The following is a 20,621-nucleotide window of genomic DNA, read 5'->3' on the forward strand; positions in this document are numbered from 1 at the left end:
GTTGTAAGGTATCAAAAGTTACAGAATTAATATTAATATTTTAGGAAGCTTAAAGAACATTTTATTATTTGATCTAGGCGTGCAGAAAGATTTTGTAAGTGTGATTTCTATGCTTGTGTGATTAGCATCAAAGCCAGAATGGCCGATAGCATTGTATTGTAAATGCAGAGGGGAAGGAGAGTTGGATTCTCTGACCTCCCCCCATACACACCTGTAAGGAAGCGAGTGAATAGCTAGCCAGGTGCAGGAAGAAAAAAGATTAAATTAAACCTTTTCTTATATTGATGGGCCATTTATAGGCATTTGTTCCCATGGAAACTACCCCTCCCCTCCTGAAAGCGAGTAGTTAATGTATATATCGCTGAACAAAGGAATGGCAGGTGAACACTGGAAAATATAGGAATATCTTTTAATATGTAGAGTGACATTTTTACTATTGTGTTACTTTATAAGTTTTAATGTGTAGAAATGTTTTTTGTGGATCCTATAGACAGATGTTATGAACTTGCTAACGAATTGTATCTCATCCCCTCCTTCACCCTTTTCCCAAACCTATATAGGTAAAGACAAAGCATGCTTTTACCCCGCCCATGTATAATTAAGGATATATAACCAACCCCTAGAATATTAATGACACACACGATTTGGGACTGCCCCATGTAAGCTCTATGCAGCCGGCATATTTAATAAATTTCCTCCTTTAATAAAATTCTTCAAAAACTAATTTGGATTTGGTGTCTCTACAAAAACCTGCAGAATTGTGGACTGGGTATTTTACAACATTATGACTTTCATATATTCTTATGGCTCTGAATTCTCATACTCAACTGACATGGATACTTTAGAAGTACTCAATCTAAAATTAGAAGTCAAGAATTTAGGTCTTCCAACCATGTGAACACACAGTGAGAAGGTGCTGGCTATAAACCAGGAAAAGGGCCCTCACTATGTATTAAAGTACCAAAAAGCTGAAAAATTCAATATTGATATTCTCGGAGGAAAGGTCAGGCTTTCCTGTCAGGCTTTCCTATCCCATCCTTCCTTTGGGGAGGGGAGGGAGAACAATGTAAAAGTTTCTGGCTTGCAAGAACAATAGGTCATTTAGTTTTAAATCTAAAATGAAGGTTAACCAAGAAACTTCTTCTCTTTCAATGGGAGACAGGATTTACATACCACCTTGCATTGATTGTGGTTCCTCCCACTTCCTGGCATCTTGATAGTAAAATACTTCTGGGCTACTGAGGGAAGATGAACTCTAAAAGATTTGTAAACATCTATGATTGTGTTACCTTAAAAGTCTTCATGTTTCTGTGTATCCCCTAAACAAATGTTGTAAGCTTGTGCCATGATATCATGCTCTCCCTCACCCATGTGCGATCAAGAGTATATAACCAGCCCCTGAAATGTTTTTGGGACACATGATTTGGACTTCCAGATTGCCCCATGTCAGCTATATGTGGCCAGCATATTTAATAAATCTCCTCCTTTAATAAAACTCTTCAAAATTTATCTGGACTTGGTGTCTCTACGTAAACCTGCAGAATTGAGGTACAAGTACTTTACAACAACTAGAAAGTAACCATGCTGATGTCTTGATCTTGGACTTCCAGCCTCTAGAGCTGTGAGAAAAAAATTTCTGGTGGTAATAAAATAATAATGGTAATTTAGGATTCCAGTTTGGGCTGTACCATCCAGTATTTATAACTACTTTGTTAGACCAGGTGCTGCCAGCCATTAAGGCCATGCACATGCAGGTTCTCATTGGATTCAAGCAGATGGTAAAGGAACTGTGGAGCCAGAAAATGGTGGGCTGTACTGTTTATTAAAGTCTCATAAGGGCAGACGAGAAAACAGGCAGGGAAGACCACTTCCCTCTCACTTACGGGTCCAAAAACCTCGACTCATTCTCCGGATTCTCCCAGACTCACAGGCCCCCACCAGCCTCAGCACTCCCCAGCCAAACAGGCAGGGTCCCAATCTCAGGGCTCCCAAGCACCTCAGTACTCCTTCCCTCTCTCTCTTTAGCAAAACAAGCTGGGGGGAAAACCCACTTCTCCAGAAAACAATAGCAAACAATCGCCCCTCCCCACAGTGGCAGGCAGTCCGCAATTTGCAATCTGCCGCCCTGGGGGCAAGCTCCTGCAATCTTCCATAGACAACACATACATGGCGCTACTCCAATACAAAGAGCAAACCTAAATAACACTTGTTTATCCAGCACTACTCCATTACTCTCATACAGAATTTCTACACATAAAAGAGCAATTGGCTATGTTTCATATATTGCACTAACTGGGTGATGACTCTAAGGCAGCGGTCCCCAAACTTTTTACACAGGGGGCCAGTTCACTGTCCCTCAGACCGTTGGAGGGCCGCCACATAGAGTGCTCCTCTCACTGACCACCAATGAAAGAGGTGCCCCTTCCGGAAGTGTAGTGGGGAGCCGGATAAACGGCCCCTCAGGGGGCCACATGCAGGCCATAGTTTGGGGACGCCTGCTCTAAGGTTAGTACAGTCCATTAGACTACAATGGAGTTCAGGAAAAGGCTGTTGGATCCTTACATCTCAAAAATAGTAAAGCTCAGGCCCTGGCCGGTTGGCTCAGTGGTAGAGCATCGGCCTGGCATGCAGGAGTCCCAGGTTCAATTACCGGCCAGGGCACACAGGAGAAGTGCCCATCTGCTTCTCATCCCTCCCCCTCTCCTTCCTCTCTGTCTCTCTCTTCCCCTCCCACAGCCAAGGCTCCACTGGAGCAAAGTTGGCCCAGGCGCTGAGGATGGCTCTGTGGCCTCTGCCTCAGGCACTAGAATGGCTCTGGTTGCAACAGAGCAACGCCCCAGATGGGCAGAGCATCGCCCTCTGGTAGGCATGCCGGGTGGATTCCAGTCGGGTGCATGTGGGAGTCTGTCAGACTGTCTCCCTGTTTCCAACTTCAGAAAAAAAAAAATACTAAAAAAAAGAAGAAAAAAATAGTAAAGCTCAGTAATTGTGGTTGAATTCGTAAGTAATTAATTTTGATCTCTTCATTGTTTTTCTGAAAAAAAAAAAAACACAACAGAGACTAAGGGAAAAATACTTAAATTGAACAGGAAGTAAACTTTAAATGTTAGGTAGGGAGGATAAATTTCACATTGGGCATTCTTCTCCCCATATGACTGAGGTTAACATATCTATTTAAGCCCAAAGGGGAAAATGTCCATTGCAAGAGTCTTCATTGTATCTTCACACAGTGCTAAGTATGTCTTGCCCACAGCATGCATGCAATGCACACTTGTTGGCTGGATCTGAGAGCACTGAAAGCTGTAGCACTGGCACCATAGGTCTTTATCATACAGCTGCTACCTTTTAAAATGTTACTTTTAGGCAGAGCCTGATATATGTTTCCAAGTCCTCGGAAGGCTCTCTTTTGTGGGTCATGGAGAAATGTGCAGTCTATGAATGGAAGGAACAATTCCTCTCGTATACTGGAATACCTGGCATGTTTATGATACTAAATGACCTTTCCAATCATCAGTCTTCCCTATACAGAAAGGAACATACTCATTAATGACACCCACCATGTCATTAATGACTCTACAGTTTCAGGACTATAAAAGAGCACAGCTCTCCTACAGTGAATAAGACCATTTCGATGGCCCAGGAATTGGTAGAGAGCCACTCAGAGAAAATGTTGCTTGAGGTCTTGTTATTTTAAATTATATGGCTCAGAAAAGAACTATGCTTATGTAATATTTTAGCTAAATGTTTATAAATAAGTATCCTTACTTAAATTAATTGAATTAATATTAACAAAATCTCAATCATCTGGAACCCAAGCAACCAGACAGCTCAATCATTACCAAATTCGTTTCCCCTTTAAACAGGATTCTAAAATAGCAATAGATGTTCATGGTGGTAATCATTCAGACTAAAGATCCTAATAGGCTTCCTGAAAAAAAAAATTTTTAGAAGCAATTATTTTCAGTATATATGCAAAGGAAAGTTTATCTTATTGCATTATAACGCTTACAAAATTGGCTACATGTACAGGATATAAGTATGGATAATCAGTTAAACAGAAAAAAATCAATCAATGAGTAATTCCATTCACCAACCATTGCACAGACTCAAGGGTTTATTCTACCTGCCGCTTTCTCAAATTCAAACATATCAGTCACCGTATTTCCTCTGGTAAAAGTCTTTCCCTATCAGCCTATTACACTAGTCTCTGGCCTTAAAATTCTCTTATCTTATCCTGTCCTATCAAACATGTAAACAGTTTCTGTGAACATCTTTTAGGTAATATTTACTAACATTAAAGCTTATGATTATTGGATATGGGAAAATAAATTGCAAAATCATTTTTAAATAGATTGGCAAAATTTTGAATTATAAGAAATTGCAAAGAAATACTAAAACCTGGCTTTAATTGAGTCTAAACCATTCAAGCTGAACCAAATATCTCATCTTCTTTTTCTGTACTTATATGCCTAAAATAATTTTTACCTTTTAAAAAAAAAACCTACATACATTTCAATTGCTGAAAACAACTCCAAGCATTCATAGTATCTAAAATATTTTATTTGTTCATTTCAGAAGAATTTTCCCATCAATGTAATTTTACTTACAAAAAGTAAAATCAACTTTAATATTAGGGACTATCATGGTAACTAGCAGTATAAATTCATTGAAGGACACAAACCATTTATTAAAATACTTCATAAAATTAGAAAACAAAGCAAAATGATCACCCTTACATATTCACAATTTACATGAGAAAGTAACAAGTTAGAATTGATTTTAACATTAGGTTCTAAAAGATAATTGTAAAAAAAATATGTGTTATTTATTTTGTAATATCTTGGTGTGTATCCGGCTAAAAAAATTTTTTTAAATGAACACAACACTTTCAAACAACTGAAAGAGACTTGCCTTAAGTATTGGGTTTTAACTATGCAGCTAGCCGTTTTATTTTTTTATTTGCATTTTTTAAACACTAATTATTTTTAATTTATTTATTCATTTTTAGAGAGAGAAGGGGGGGAGGAGCAAGAAGCATCAACTCCTGTATGTGCCTTAACCAGGTAAGTCCAGGGTTTTGAACTGGCAACCTCAGCGTTCCATTGATGCTTTATCCACTGCGCCACCACAGGTCAGGCTATGCATCTAGCTATTTTAAAAACACTAAAAAAAAACCAGCAAGGACAAAAGAAATATATTTACAGATAACTAAATTATCATTATGTCATAAAAATATATTTCATGGCCTGACCTGTGGTGGCGCAGTGGATAAAGCGTCGACCTGGAATGCTGAGGTCGCAGGTTCAAAACCCTGGGCTTGCCTGGTCAAGGCACATATGGGAGTTGATGCTTCCTGCTTCTCCCCCCTTCTCTCTCTCTCTCTCTCCTTTCTAAAATGAATAAAATATATATATATATATTTCATAAGAGCTTAGAATATTAAAAGTATTCAAAAATAAATTAATTTGTATCTTTACTCCTGGAGCTGCTCTAAAAACAATATAGGTCTGTTAAGTAGCAGACAATATACACACAATATAAGTATTAAGAGCATGGAAGGTTCCTATCAAACTTTTTGCTTTTATAATTCTATTTCCTTTCATGACCGTCAAATGGGGTTTGGAGGCATATGTATCACTAATCATTCTTTATGAAAAACAACATTCTGAACATATAGATAAATAAATATTTGATATATATAGATAATATTTTCCCCTGTATGATCAAATGTTCCATATCTCATAAAACTATATATATTTCCTTTATCTATAAGAAACATATATATGTATATCTATACATGATATGTATATTTTAATTTTAGAGTTCAATAATGCATTTACTTAATAGATGTGGATTAATTACAAGAATATTCAATAGTTTTATAAAGTATCTAATTAATAAAAATAGATCAACTCTAAAATAATGTCTAATCTTTTCTCTTCAAAATACATTAGGTTCTCATATATTGCAGTTAATTTACTACTCAGTAACTTAACTGATAAAAATAAGAACAGTCTTTCTGAAATTAAAAAAAAAAGAATTCCAGATTTTGATAGTTGATTAAATTATCATTTTAATGTTTCTCATTAATTTGAACAATAAGACAAAGGTTGCTGAATTTCTGAATAAACATTTCACAATAGGTTTAACCACTTTAACTTGAACCAAAAACTAGTTTCATTTAGGATTTTTCAAATGTCTGAATTAAACATAACAACCAACTGAAAAAAATATTTAGATTAATCCCTCTGACCATTAAAATTAAACGAACGATAATCTTTATACCTAATATATATTCCTTTTGGGTGGTTAGAGGGATGTGTGTGTGCGCGCGCACGTGTGTGTGTGTGTGTGTGTGTGTGTGTGTTTCTGTATAAGTGACCAGTCACCCTGAAAATGACTGCTTCTCAGAGGCAAAAAGAGACAGAATGGGTCTAGTTCCTACCTCCCCACTCTGAGTAGACTCAAGGGAAACCACAGTATTTATTATAGTTACAAAATCACTTTATAGGTGCTCCAATTTGATTCAAAGCCTCCTAGAAGTTGAATGGCAATGTTAAACCCTTTAACCACTCAGATTCTGATGAGCATAAGGAAAATTATGCTTGTATAGCAACTAGAATTTCCTTCCCGAGATTGCATGCAGCAGCAGTAAAAATTAACAATGGATTATTCCTGTAATGGTGCCCGGGTGAGAAGAAAAAAGTTTCTTTCATGTCGTTCTCTCAGATTATCTAGAGATTTATACTTCATAACGTAACTCCATAAAATTAGGGCCATGCACACTTATTTGGGGACACGATTTAAAATATAAAATGGAACTTAAAAGAAAGATAGCTACTTAAATCTTAAAAGTGAAACTAAAACTAATGGAAATTTGCTCATGGATCACATTTCAAAGAAGAATTCTTACAGTATAAAGATCCCATGAGTTCATGACAGCTTTATTCTTAGACCCACAAATAAAGCCATTGTTATGCTTTGAAACTGCAGGAATTGCTGCCACCTATAGGATCTGAACAGTAATGGTAGTGTTTTACTCAGTAGTACCCTCTATTGGGGACAGAAATGTGCTGAATGTGTAAGTACTTTTCTTAACAGCAGGTGGCCTCACTTTTGCTACAAATTTACCTCAAAGACGTTCGTTTAAAAGCTTTTTTCGTGTTTTGTAAATTAAACTCAAACTTCTGCCTGAATCTAAAGTTGCTAGGTGATTTGAGAGATTTGAGATAGAAAAAACATGGCCTTGAACTCTGCAAATTCATTTCCAGAGACAGTTTCACAAAGTCACTCCCCAGTTGCCAATCTGATGTCACCTAGTGCCATGCCATACCAAGAAAACCACAAAAGAGAGAGGCATTCTGTTTAGTCACTGTAAAGGGACAAAATTAAGGAAAGTGTTTCTAGAGTATTAGAGTGCCATGTGTCAATTAGTTCCATCTCCCTAGAGTTTATTTTACTCTCTAATGAAGTAACCATAAAGCCGACAATTATTTTGTGGAGTATTTAGGTTATTTTAAGCAAGGTTATACTTTTTTAAAGATGCTTACTGTTGAAGATTTAAAACCTCAAAGCTTTACGGATAGTAACAGGTACCAAAGATGCCAGCGTAATTTTCTTGGAAAAGAAAATCAATTAACTTTTCTTTTTTTACTGTAACCATTAAACAACAAAACAAAGGATTTTCCTTTGTTTTTATTTTGTCCACAGTAATTAATTAAAATAGCCAACACCTTTATTACTGTTAAAGATTTGAAAACATTTTATTTATTTATTTTATCTATTGATTTTAGAGAGAGAGAGGGCATAGGGACGGAAACATCCTTTTGTAGTTCCACTTATTTATGCATTTATTAGTTCATTCTTATATGTGCCCTGACTGGGGGTGGAACTTGCAACCCTGGGATATCAGGATGACACTCTAACCAACTCAGCTACCTGGCCAGGGTTGAGAGCATTTTAAATGTTCAAAAATAAAAGGTGTTATAACCAAGGGCAGAAGTAAAAGATTTTAGCATATTCAGAAGCCAAGGTAAAATAGGCTTATAAATCAAAGAAAATCTTGTAACAGAAAACCATTCAGTCAGAGTCAAGTAGCACTCAAGCTATGAAAATAAACATTGTCCACTATACTGCTATAGAAATGCCATCATCTGACATATGAATTCAACAAGATACTACAAATGCTAAATTCTAAACCTCTACCTATAATTACAGCAAATAGTAAGAAAAAAATGTAGACTTAGGACAAAACAAAGAAACAAAACAATACCCAATCCACAGCTATAAAAAGCAAATGAACTATTATTGAAATGTTGACTATTCCTGCACTACTAGACAGAAGAATATTGAAAATATTTAGCCAACTATCCAGATATTTATATTGTTACTGTAACAACAACAAAACCTTAGATTTGTTTTTGAATATCATTCATATCTTCATATCTTTGGTCACAAAATCAGAGATTCCTAGAAAATATTTAATTTTCACTGCTCTTAATTTTACACATTAGATCTATGACATTTATATTTTTTAAAGCCACTGAAAGAAATCATCATTGCAGCTTTACATAGGACTGTGTTTGCCATTGAGGGATGTACACAGAAGTATTATCCTTCCCTTTGGATGAAGTGGTTTCTGACACTTACACCTTTCACCTGTGCTGAGTATTCCGCCCTACCTCTACCATCATGAATATGCTGACAGTCCTGAATTTAGATCTAGTGACATAATTTTTTCTGTTATAGTTCATATGTCTGACCTGCTACCATCTTCTTCAAATGACTACATTGAGCTCCTGATAAAAGATGGTCATTCAATCCCTTTCGTAGTTGAGAAATGGCAGCTAAGCAAGGTGGAGAAATAGAAGGAGCTATAAGTGCTCAATCAAAAATGACTAGCACCTAAGAATTTTAAATAACTGGGCTTTAAACCTATAGTTTCAGGTTTTTATCATTGTTTTTCCCAGCTACCTATACGAGTTATTTTTAAATTGTTTACTAAATCATCACAGTTAAAGCTTTCAAGATTAAATGTTTTTCACTGTTCAAACTAGGGTGGGAAATACAGTTTTAAAATAGTTTCTATATGTAATGGGGTTAACTAAATTTATATGAACTATATTTGTCTGTAAACAATTCATTGTACTGAAAGTAATACACCAGCCCTGTAAATATCAGATAGTTCTCAGGGTGGATACTTGTGTGCCCTAATCCAGGCCTCCCCAAGTTTTATGATGGCATCCTGGGTTTGCTGTACTACAAAGTGTATAATGCTTCATTAGAGCAAATCTCCAAGTGCTTATTAACTCAATAATGAACTATATCAAACTGGACTTTTATTTTGTGTTTTTTAAAAGACAGTGATTAGAGAGTAGTATGCTAAGTGAAATAAGCCAGTCAGAGAAAGGCAAACACCGTATTATTTCACTTATATGTAGACTCTAATGAACAAAAATAACAAAATAGAAACAGATTCATAGCTAAGAGAACAGACTGACAGCTGTCAGAGAGGATGGGGGTTTGAGGGCCCGGTGAAAAAGATGAAGGGATTAAGCAAAGGAAAAAAATAAACTCACAGACACAGACAACAGTGTGAGGATTATAAGAGGGAAAGGGGTGGGGGAGGTGGAAGAGGGTAAAGGGGATAAATGGTGATGGAAGGAGACTTGACTGGGGGTGAACACACAGTACACTATACAGATGATGTGTTATAGAACTGTACATCTGAAACCTATGTAATTTTATTAACTAAATTCATCCTTATAAATTTAATTTAAAAAATTTAAAGACAGTGATTAAATATATAGACATATAATTATATGTGGTAAAACATTTTCAGTGTTTCTCAAGTTTTGTTTACATATTCTTTTTATTTTCCTAAATTCTCTATATCCTAACTAGGGAGGTTAGCAAAAGTAGGTTTGCAGTTGTGAGTACGTGAAACAGAGTTTATTCTTGTATTATTGTTTATTTAATTTGTTATTGTGTTATTTATTACTATTATTAACTTACTTTTGCCCACCCCTATATAATGCTTTCTCAGAATCTATGACCCAGAACTATCTGACATAATTGTGTGAAAATTTTTTATTACTTCAGTAATAAGCCACTTTAATAATCATAGCTATAATAGAGTTTGTATCCGCCACTTGTCATCTGCTAGGGGCTTTGTATTTATAAGCATTGATCCTTAAACCAGCCCTAAGAGATATTATCTCCATTTTGCAGATGAGGAACCTAAACTAAAGAACAGGATTATATATGACTTGCCCAACGCCACCAGGCCTATGGATTACAAACTCAGTACTGTTTCCATTAAGCAACCCTGGACATAATTCAATTTAAAAAACAAATTATTGAGCAACTGCCACATGGAATACAGGATGCTAATGAATTCTTCTTATAAGACAATTTATCTTACAAAGTTGGGTCACTTGAAGTTCTTAAAAAAGGCATAAAATATATAATAATCCAAATGTGACGAGATTTAAAATTGTACTTGTATTCTGGATATATATTATCACAATACAATGAACACATTTCACAGCAAAAAAAAAAAAAAAAAACCCAAAAAATTCAACAGCTGGAAAGTGTAAATAGGTGATGCTACAAAGTCATATCTAAGACCATATTACAATATGCAAACCTGTAAAGGGACCTCATATTGATAATGAGTGGGATCATTTGAATTTGCAATATTCTTGATTTTTAAGAGATTAATCATGTTACCTCATTTTTTTCCCAACAACCTATTTTCCCATTTTGTAGTGTCTTCATTTTGAAAGCACTTAGAATAAACAGTTTAAAAAATGGTAATTTTCTTTGTAGATGCAGTACTAAATTGTAATATCTACTCAAGTACCAAAGAACTATAGTGCTACCCTGAGGACAAAAAGCATTTTAGATGTTTTAAATACATTACAAAGAAGCCTTTTCTTTAAATGATCAAGTAAAGTCATCTCATTCTTTTTAAAAAGAACAGTGATTTAATCCTGTTGTATGCAAAAAATCAAATGCAGTAACATTTCAGTCACCATATGTTATATAATAAGAAACAAAGAAAAGGTTTGGATGGACATCCTAAAGCTCCAGTTCTAAGGCACATAGGTGGGTGAACAGATGGCTCCCAGAGAGTGCAGTCAGAGGCTATTTCCTCTTCACAAATTCCTAAACAATGATGCATTGTGATTTGAAGGGTACTGTTGATATGCCTACCATATGACTATGTTAAGTCAAAATGAAAATGAGAACATGCATGATGAGTCTTTTTGAATGAAATTTGCCTTTAAAATAGAAGGCTATCCAAAGGTTCCCTTCTCTTTGAGGGGCCATCCTCGGGCCAACTGAATGTTGCTAACTCTGCTTTGGGTACACCAATTGATTATTTTCAAGATTTCCACTTATTTTTACCTATGTTCACAAACTCCTACTTTTCAAATAAGTCCCAGTTTTATATTACTTTGTTCAAGAAAACACATTTTCCAATTAATATTTTTGGATCACGGTTGACCTCAGGTTACTGAAACCGTAGAAAGCAAAACCCCAAATAAGAGGAGAATACTTTACTGTCCTGATTCACATCTATCATTATGTCTCAGGTCTTATTGTCCTGTGCCTGTCTGGTATTTCACAGTGGGTGTCCATGATGTTGTTTGTAAGGATAGATTAAGTTTACCGAGCCTTCAGTTTACATGGAGCCTTCTAGGTACCAGGTACTGAATAAGGCAAAGTTATTCTTTAAATTATATAGATTAAGGAGCTTATATTTTAGTAATACAAGGGAACAAACATGAAAATAAAGCAAATGTGGAAATAGAGCATTTCAATGCAGAGTGTTTCACTGCATCTACACTGGTGTCAATGCAACTAATAGAGATAACACACAAGGCTATTTGAAATACAGAGGAAGAGCATTTGATCTAGCAAGGTGAGGAAAATCAGGAAAGACACCCAGCACAGTTGCTTGCTGAATTTGAATCTGAAGCAGTCACTGCCTTAGAGACTTGAGATCTAAATTAAGTTGACCTAGTATATATATATACCCTAAACCTCTAATAAATTAAAAAATATTTCACCACTCCAAAGAAGAACTGTATTTATTATGATGCTCATATGCTATGTGTCCTGTGATGAACTTAATAGAGTTCCAAAAGAGATCATTCTTCTTTTTGCCATGTGCTGCAAGTAGGCAGATAATCTGTGCTAGAATTCATGTAATTGCTGCTTGATAGTATTCAATTGGGATGGTGCCTCGCAGATAATCTCTAAATAGAACAATTGGTTCCAGTTTGCTGGTTGAAAGGAAGTTGTAAAAGAAGGCATAGATAAGTGCTGAGTACTCCATTAGCCAAAAATCAGCCTATGATCTGACTCTGATCTTGGTGAGTTTACTACCTCCCTGGGCAGTTGGATCTTTCTCTTCATAAAATGTTTTAGCTTTTGCCATTTGGTTTCCAACCAAATTGTTTACTTATTCCATATTAAACTATAAATTCCTCAGTGATAAAGGGTTTATCTATATCTTATAACCTCCAAAATCTACTAAAAATTCCACATAGAATAAAATAATGACATGGAAATGTCTCATTGCCTAGAAGGTAGTTATTCCATAGTAAATAGAATTTGTTATATATAACTTACATTTTCTCTAGATGATTTCTCTCTCTAAATCCATATTTTAAACTTTATACTGTTTTACAGAATTATTTTTAAAATATACTAAATGCAGTGCTTTTTAAAAAAAATTTTATTTATTTACTTTTTTAGATTTTATTTATTCATTTTTATTAGAGAGAGAGGGGAGAGAGAGAGGAAAGAAATAGAGAGAACAGGGGGAGGAGCAGGAAGCATCAACTCCCATATGAGCCTTGACCAGGCAAGCCCAGGGTTTTGAACAGGTGACCTCAGCGTTCCAGGTCAACGCTTTATCCACTGCACCACCACAGGTCAGGCAATGCAATGCTCTTTAAAAAAATAATCCACCACTATGATACTTCTTCACCAATGGAATTATTTATTTAGATCTTATTTGCTAGTGATTTAATGTTTAATTTTTTAAATATAGATTATTAGCATTTTGATAAATAAAATATAAAATCAACTGAGATTTCAATGTAAAATCTATGAACTTCAATCATATATGAATGAACTTTCAATCATATAAACAACTTGGTTTCTTAGTATGAAACCTACATAACAAACACTATGTCTCAATTTTTTGTATCCTGAAGGACTGGCTTATAGAGTATCATCTATGAATAGCTGTTAAAGTACAATGGAAGATATGAATATTTGCATTATAAATGTTTTTAGATGGTATATTTTAGTGCAAAGGGGCTTTTGAAGGCTGATACATAAGTTCAAACCTTGGACAAGTTGTAAGATTGAGCCTCAAAACAACAGTAGTAACAGCTACCATTTATTAAATGATTACTATGGTATTTACTTTATATACATTATTGCATTTAATCTTCACAACAAGAAATAACCACTCAAATGAACTCCTAAAGCAAATTCCATGCAGTGGTTAAAATAGTATTGTTTATTTTATTCTTTTGGGAAAAATAAAAAATAATTTATTTGAAAATCTTCATAACAAACCTTTTAAGTAAGATACTATTTTTATCTTCTTTTTACATGAGAAAGCCAAGACTCAGAGAGAAGTGATTTGGACAAAGTCTCACACAGCTGGTCAGTGGGTTAAGCTTGCTGCAGCTACCTAATTCCAAAGTCTATGTTCTAATATGCTAATTTACTGTCCCAATGCCTACAAAATGGAGATAATAATATCTACTACATAGAGTTGTTGTCAAGTTTACTTAAAAACACACACACACACACACATAATGGTTACCCACAAAGTAAATATTCTATATAAATATTAACATTTTTCTTTCTTTTTTAATCTTTTTTTTTTTGGTAGTTTTCTGAAGTGAGAAGCAGGGAGGCAGAAACACAGACTCCCGCAAACACCCAACCAGGATCCACTCGGCATGTTCACCAGGGTGTGATGCTCTGCCCGTCTGGGGCATTGCTCCATTGCAACTGGAGCCATTCTAGCACCTAAAGCAGAGGCCATGGAGCTATCCACAGTGCCTGGGCCAACTTTGCTCCAGTGGAGCCTTGGCTGTGGGAAGGGAAGAGAGAGACAGAGAGAAAGGAGAGGGGGAAGGGTGGAGAAGCAGATGGGTGCTTCTCCTGTGTGCCCTGGCTGGGAATTGAACCCAGGACATCAACATGCTGGGCTGATGCTCTACTGCTGAGCCAACCAGCTAGGGCAGCATTTTTCTTTCATCACTCAACTGATCCCCTTGATTTGAGGATCTATAATACCTAAAAATATCCAAATATCTACCATTTACATATATACATGCATATGTATATATAATTTTAAATATATATATGCATATATAAACATATATCTCTTATTTAAATCCATATTCTTACCTTTTATTTATTAGTTCTCAGACACACATGTATATATATATGCATGAATACATATGTGTGTATACATAAATATATGTGTATACATCAGCTAAACTAATTCCCATTTATCTTACAAACCTCTCCTATACTCGATCTCTCAAGCACTCTATTCACGTGTATCATCCGTAACATCCAATTACTTGAGTTAACGGTTAAATTATTGCCTTAGTTTAGGATATCTAGTTGTTCCTGGTTATTGCTCATTATCTTTATTTACATTTGTGTATGACTTTATCCATCCCTGATTCTCTTAATAGTTCTCAAAGTTTCACGGTTCATAAATTTCCAATATCAATATTTTAGTTAATCTTTGAACTTTATTGATTTAAAGCATTCCGTATGTTATTTAAGTAATTTAATAATATATAATATTACTATTTTATGGGATAAGAAATAATAATAATAAATACTGGTACATTTGAATTCATACAATTTAAAATTTTTCTTAAGTCTGAATGGCAAACAGCTGGGGAAGAAACATTAATAAAACATGACAAACATAAAGTTAATATCCCTAATACTCAAACTTAGAAATCAATAAGAAAAAGATAAGGCCCTGACTGGTTGGCTCAGTGCTAGAGCATAGGCCTGGTGTGTGGAAGTCCCAGGTTCGATTGCTGGTCAGGGCACACAGGAGAAGCAACCATCTGCTTCTTCATCTCCTCCCCATCTCTTTTCCTCTCTTCCCCTCCTGCAGCCATGGCTCAAATGGTTCGAACAAAGTTGGTCCTGGGTGCTGAGGATGACTCCATGGCCACACCTCAGGCACTAAAATAGTTTCGTTGCTGAGCAAAGGAATAGTGGCCCAGATAGGCAGAGCATCGCCTAGTAGGGGGCTTGCTGGGTGGATCCTGGTTGAGGTGCATGTGGAATCTGTCTCTGACTCCCCACCTCTCAATTAAGAAAAAGAAAGGAAAAGATAAATATAGCAAAGGGGAAGTAGACAAAAGAATAAACAATCCATAATAGGTAAAAATGCAGTAGAGCATAAATAATTGAAAAGTGGTTAACTTCACAAGTATTCAATAAAATAATAAAAATTTAACAGTCTTATTTTTTGCAAGTTGACAATTTTAAAAGAGACCTAATACCTAAGATTGTTGGGAGAAGGGAAAAACAGACAAGCATATATACTCTACAAAGTGAAATAATTTTTGCTTGATATTATTTTAGTAACATACAGCCAAATTCAATATTCAGTTTCTTAAACCAGGGTAGTAGCATACTTTTTAAATAGGAAAACCAAAAACCCATGGAAACAACTAAAACAAAACTAGTTGACAAAGCATCTCCATGAATGACAAACTATAAACTATGGGAACAAACCATGATATTTCGGAGAAATCACAAACAATTCCTTTGAAGATCTTCAACAAACCATGAACATTAACAGACATTCCTTGCAAAATAGAGACTGTCAATTTGTGAATAGTAACTGAAAAGTAGAGACACTATTGCCCTAATCCAGGGGTCTCAAACTCAACTCAGCATGTGGGCCGCAGAGCAAGATCACAGCCGTTCTGCGGGCCGCACTAGGTCTACAAAAGGCAACTGTTACGCAACACTTTTCTCACTGCAGTTGAAAACAAAAAAAATCAGTACAACAAGCACAATCGTACATGCAGTTTACTCAGTGTCACAAAACGACCAGAAACTGTAGTTCGCATCACAACTGCTGTTAACTAAGCTAATATCTAGCTAGGATGCTAGAGAAATGAAAAATACAAGTAGGCCCCTAGGCTTACTTAATTTTATCCAAAATATTTTGAACTTCATGGATTAGTCTGCAGGCCGCACAAAATTGTTCGGCGGGCCGCATGCGGCCCGTGGGCCGCGAGTTTGAGACCCCTGCCCTAATCCATCTTGCAGGTGAGAGTAAAAAGGGGCTGAATTTGTTCTCATGAAGGAAAATGGCTAGAAGTGAGATGTAAATGGAACAACATGCTGCAATAGGGGCAAAGGAAAGACAAGACCTAGATAAAAGTGGGGGAGGAGAAGAAACAGAAAATCTCATGAAGTATGAGGTCATATTTTTAAAAACAGAATTGAGAGTTCTAGGAACTATAATGCTAGAAAAGCTATTCTGACTCAATCTTCCTACCTAAACGTTTAAGATAATTAATGTCACATAAAAATGAGCCACAAAAATAGATTGCAGTGAATCCCATGGAAAGTTTTTATTAAAGATAAAAGAATAAAGAAAAAAATATATATCTACAGATAATAAAAGCATGAATAAGTACGTCTACAAAACAGATGGAAACCCTAAATATTTCAAAACAAGCTGAAAGAAATTAAATAAATGATAGATGATATTAAAGAACATATATCAGAATTAGAAAACTCAGAATAAAAGGTGATAAAAAACAAAGAAATTAGAAATAAAAGGGAAATTTTTTCTTAAATGAAAATAAAATCAGAAAAAATATGAGCAAATAAACATAATGAATAATGCTTTAAGAGAAATAAAAAGTGAAAAAAAGAAAAAATTGTAAAGCCAAAAAGAAACAGAAACAGATCACAAAGATATAAGATAAAGTAAAATATAAAGAAGACAAAAAAGAATCAACATACATATAATAGAGGCCCCTGAAGAAGAAAACAAAAGCAGTGGAACAAATGTTGAAACTAATAAAAGAAAATGTTTCTTAAATTTAGCACACATATATACTTAAAGCTATATATTGAAAGGGTACCTAACAGACATAATCTTTGCATATCCAGACAAATGTCCAGGTCATTTATAAAAAAAAAGAAAATCAGATTGTCATCAAACTTCAAAAGCAAAGTTTTATACTAGAAATCAATGAGTAACATATTTTTAAGACACTTAATGGGAAAAAATGAACTAATAATTTTCTATCTAGTCAAAATATTACTCAAAGACTTTAAACTGTTGCAGATATGCAAAACTCATGGTATGTTTCCATAAACTCTTCTTGAGGAAACTACTAGAAAATAAGCTTTAGACAATGGTGGCAAATTTGAGTTTTAGTGCAACAGTATGTTCCTCTCTACACCGTGCAATGTATACCTAGTTGTGTTGGATGTTTGTTTTGGGGGATGGCAAACTACCATGTAAAAATGTATTACTAACTTGAGAACCACCATACAATGGAAACCACACGCAGGCAACGAGGATAACAGTCCCAGCTGAATTCAACCTTCTTGACAACCTCAACCAAGCACAGGATATGAAAGTAAAGACAGGGATCTTGGATCCTTAGAACCACTCCACCCAACAGCTGAATACCTCATTCACCACTACAAGGAGAAGAGGAGCACCAGGGCCCTGCCGAATGCCTGAATTGCAGAATTAATGAAATATACTTAAATTGTTGTGTTAAGCCATAATGTCTTTTATTGTGATAAAAAAAAAACCCCATAAAATTTACCATCTTAACCACTGTAAGTATACAGTATGGTACTGTTAACATTATGCATATTATCGTGCAACAGATCTCTAGAATTTTTTCATCTTACAAAACTGAAACTCTCCATTGAAGAACTCCCCCATTTCCCTTCCCCCAAAACCTGAAACCACCATTTTACTTTCAGTTTTAAGAGTTTGACTACTTTAGATACCTCACATAAATGGAATCATCCAGTATTTGTCTTTTTGTGACTGGATTATTTCACTTAGCATAATGTCCTCAAGATTCATCCATATTATATGTAGCAAATGACAGAACTCACTTCCTTTTTTAAAAGGCTGAATAATATTTCAGTGTATTTATATACCATGTTTTCTTTCTCTGTTCACCTATCGATGAGCATTAGGTAGCTTCCACTTCTTAGATACTGTGAATGATGCTGCAGAGACCATGAGTGTGCAAATAACAGCTTCAAAACACTGCTTCCAACCCCAGAAATGGAATTGTTGGATCACATACTAATTCTATTTTTAGTTTTCTAAGGGCCCACCATACTGTTTTCCAGGGTGTTTTCCTAATGGGTGTGAGGTAATATCTAAATGTGGCTTTGATTTAAATTTCTTTAGTTAACAGTGATGTTGAACATCTTTTCATATGCTTGTGTATCTTCACTAGATAAACGTCTACTCAAGTCTTCTGCACATTTTTAAATTAGATTATTTGTATTTTTGTTGTTGAATTATAGGAGTCCTTTATATAGTCTGTATACAGAGTTTGAAAATGTCTTCTCCTATTCAATAGGTTGCTTTTCCACTCTGCTGATTATTCCCTTTGCTGCACAGAAGTTTTTAAGTTTGATATGATCCCATCTGTCTATTTTTACTTTTGTTGCCTCTGCTTTTGGTGTCATAGCCAAGATATCATTGCTAAATTCAACATACTGAAGATTTTCCCCTGTGTATTACTCGAAGGGGTTTTATAGGCTATAAGTCAAAAATGTCACAAGAGGCAAAGAAGAACATTATATAATGATAAAAGGTCAATTTACCGTAAATATATAATTATAAATAAATGTACCTAACTGCAGAGCAACCAAATATATGAAACATGGTGATAAAAATCTATTTGAACTGATAACTTCAATTGCAGACAAAAACCCTACTCCTTTACATCCCCTACTTTGTGTTAGCAATGTCACAAATTACATCTTTTTATGTTTTGTATCCATTGACAAGGTTTTATAGTCATTTTTATGCTTTTATCTTTCAAACTCTATATTTAAAGTAAAAGTAATTTATATGCCCTATTACAGTATTAAAGGATTCTGTATTTGTCTATATATTTACCTTTATCTGGAAGCTTTATATCTTTATATGCTTTTATGTTGCTGTCTAGTATCCTTTTGTTTCAACCTGACTACTTTTAGCAAGTCTGGCGAGGCAGGTCTGGTGGTGATGAACAACCTCACCACTAAAAGCTTTTGTTTATCTCCATTTCTGAAGAACAGTTTTGGCAACTATAATATTCTTGATTGACAACTTTTTTTATTTCAGCCCTGTGACTATATCATCATACTACCTTCTAGATTGTAAAGTTACTGCTGATAAATCTATTGATAATTTTATGGAAGCTCCCTCATACATGAAAAGGAAGGAAGGAAGGAAGGAAGGAAAGGAGGGAGGGAGGGAGGGAGGGAGGGAGGGAGGGAGGGAGGGAGGGAAGAGAGAGAGAAAGAAAAAGAAGGAAAGAAAGAAAAAGAGAGAAAGAGGGAGGAAAAGAAGGAGAGAGGGAGGGAAGAAAAGAGGATGGGAGGGCAAGAGAGAGGGAGGGAAGGAGGGAGGGAGGGAGGGAGGGAGGGAGGGAGGGAGGGAGGGAGGGAGAAGGTGGACCTGAAACAGCACAAGTCTCTAATCTATCAATTTACAGAGAATAGAGAAGACAGATGCTCATTTCAAATGACAATCTGGGCGTGTAACTTGGCAAAATTCAGACTCTGTTGGAAAATTTACAGGACAAATAACTCAGTTTCTTCAACAACAAAAAATAACCTGCAAGAAGAAAAATAAAGTGAAATAGAGAAAAAATCCTTTAGATTGAGACTTAAGAAGTATTTTTTTAAATACCTGATACATAAATTATATTCACTTATTTAATCCCTAAGGCATATACTTAGGGCACTAGCAAAGCAGAAATAGCAAAAAATATTTTTTAAAGAATTTGATACAGAAAATTACTTTGGATATAATATATATTGGAAATGATACTCATTTACATTCATTCATTCAACAAATACTTATTGGGCAACCTCGATCACCCAGGTACAGCACTAAGTGTGAAGATAGGGATGAACGAGACAAGTTGCATTCTTTGCCCCTCTAGAACTTGCATTTTAATATAGCAACACATTTTCTGCTAAACAAATTTCTTCAGGTTGTCACAGAGTACTAGTCATTAAGAACACTGACTCTGGAGCCAAACTGTCTAGGTTTTAATCCCATCTTACCCATTTACTAGCTATGTAGTGTTAGGTAAGTTATTTAATGTCGTTTGCCTCAGTCTCCTCACCTGGGAATGAATAATAATAATAATACCTCCTCTTAGAGTTGTTTTTTACATTTTCATTACAGTTTATATTGAATATAATTTTGTATTACTTTCAGGTATATAGTACAGTGGTTAGACACTTTACAAAGTGTTCCCCTTGACATTTCCAGCACCACTTACCACCGAATAGAACTGTTACAATATTATTGACTATAT

The sequence above is a fragment of the Saccopteryx leptura genome, chromosome 3, assembly GCF_036850995.1.
Source record: "Saccopteryx leptura isolate mSacLep1 chromosome 3, mSacLep1_pri_phased_curated, whole genome shotgun sequence".
Taxonomy (NCBI): domain Eukaryota; kingdom Metazoa; phylum Chordata; class Mammalia; order Chiroptera; family Emballonuridae; genus Saccopteryx; species Saccopteryx leptura.